A 2,474-nucleotide genomic window follows, 5' to 3' on the forward strand; every position below is an offset into this window, starting at 1 on the left:
CATTCCACCATTTCATTCATCTCTCATCACCACCGTCTCCTTTAGCCTAGCCGGCATAACTGTGGGACGTAAAACTCAAAAATTTCATTTCATTTTTTCTATTTGACTCTTATTTAAACCATTCCATTCACCACAAATAACGAAAGGAAAGACAGAAGAAAATATTCTCTCAAAAGAATTAATAACGTAGCCAGATAAGACGAAACAAAGTGGAGTGATCGAGTTTTCATCCATCTTTCTGCAAAACAGCGATCTGGTAATTGGCGAAGTTAACCAAAATCATTCACTTTCAATAGTTTCTTCTTTAGTACCAGAATCGAATATTTGCATTGAGAAATAAAATAAATCCCATGATTTTTAACGACTCCACTTTCCTGCCCCACTTTCCGACATTAACGAGAATGTATCAATTCACTCTTTTTATACTTTCCAAATATATTTGTTACTGATAATTATAAAATGTGGTTTCCTTTAAATAAACTATCCAAAAATCAAACGAAGTATCTAACACACCAACAGAACAAACTCGTGGTCGTGCAGCAAATCCACGTTGACTCATGGTTACACAAGCCTCAATAATACATCCTATCACCGTGGCAATGCCGAGCATAACTCGCCGGCCGGAAATGCGCTTCCCTCGGAGGGAAGAAGAAAAAAGCGTTGCCGTCTGGAAATACTATTAAAATATTTCCACCTTTTTCTTACTATTCTTTTTAATCGTCAAATTTGTTAACTTTACTTCTTTTTTCAAAAAAAAAGAATCTTATTTCAATTTCCTTTTCTCTTTTGATGTTATACAATATAAGTTATTTTTATTTGATTCTGTATTTGCAATAAAAGGTGTCCTGATGATTCTCCCCCAAATCCAGGATTCAGTGGCGGCTTTTGTTACACCTTGAGGGAGGGATCACTCCCCTGATCCCGTCTGGCAACGGATCTGATGCTACTCCCAAATATAAACCCGGAACCTCGTGAACGATGTCCTTGTCTTCTAGATTTCACGACTACTGATGTCGACAACCAACCAGTTTTTAGTATTCTGTTACAAACCGCCTATTTTCATCTTTATACAGGGTGTTATATAATAATAATAATAATAATAAAATAATAATAATATAGCTAATAGTAGTAGTAGTAGTTGTTGTTGTGGTATCATTGCTAATAATTATGTTGTGTATGGAGGATACTTGAAGAGAGTACTTGAAACTACACACAGGATTTGGCCCGATTTGACTCGTTTCGGCTGGACTCGACTCGAAAATCGAACCAAATTCGAGTCGAGTTTTAGGAATTTTTAAGCCGAATTCTCGAGTCGTGCTCAAAGATACCTGTGTCTAGTCTTGTCGAGTTTCGAAGATAATTCGCTCGAACTCTCTCGTGCCCATCCCTAAATGCCACTGGTAGGTGCTTTCGTGGGATCAGACTACAAAGAGGTATCGGAAGGGAAAGAATATTCTTCAAAGTTTATACTTGTACCTTGTAGTAGATAGAAAAAAGAGAAAAGCAGTTGAGAATAATCTAAGAGCATTCACAGAATGAACTTTAAAAAGAAATGTGTTGCTGTCCATGGTTTATTTGCTTTTATTAAAAAATGGTAGTCTATTTGTCTCTTATAAGTAGAGAGAGAGTAATTGCATATGGGAAGCTGGAATATTTAAGAAGCATGTTTCTCGAACCATGAACTTGGATATTAAAACAGTAAGATATTCAATTGAACGATTCGAAGTAGAAGGGGAATATGGATTACATCCAAGACAGAACCTAAGTAGACCGCAAGAGGGCGGAATACGAAAACGTTTCGATTATTATTGAAGCTAACGCTTCAGGTCCGTTCGCTGCTGCAACAAACCTGAAAACAACTTAAGATCTGGAATGAAGTGCAGACACCTGTAACTGTACTCATATTATTTGTTCTGCTTGCAGGTCAAACTAACATATACATGCTGACTGATAGTTCGCAAGGACGCACATCAACATCCCACAAGAAGAATGTAATCGGGAGCAGTGTTGAATTCAGACATTTTCGCCAGGGAAAAATATGAACTCCTGAAGGGAGGGGAGTTTGGGTGAAGTAATTTTTTACATTTTCTGATTGAAATTTTGAGTTTCTCCGGGCGGGGGGCAATTAATTTCCTTCGGTGGAGAGATTTCCCCGGACCATCCCATGAATTAGTTCCTGATCGGGAGTGATAAGAAAGTGCTTAGTTTATACCAAGAAGGGTACCTGTTCAGACGTTCTTCCATATGTTTTACGCAGAAACGCTCAAAACAGAGATGGAGTGTGTCAGTGGGTCGGTGGGTCAGTTGGGTCAAATTTTCTGAGTGGGACATTGAGTCGTGGATCAACAGCATGTGACCTACCGTGACCCACTTCGACCCACTACCCACAATGACCAACTGTGAACCACCAACCACCATGACCCACTGCGACCCACCAGCCATCATGACCCAATGCGACCCACCGACTCAGTCTG

The sequence above is a fragment of the Thermobia domestica genome, chromosome 4 (assembly GCF_964235325.1).
Source record: "Thermobia domestica chromosome 4, izTheDome1.hap1.1, whole genome shotgun sequence".
In the NCBI taxonomy this organism is placed as follows: Eukaryota; Metazoa; Arthropoda; class Insecta; order Zygentoma; family Lepismatidae; genus Thermobia; species Thermobia domestica.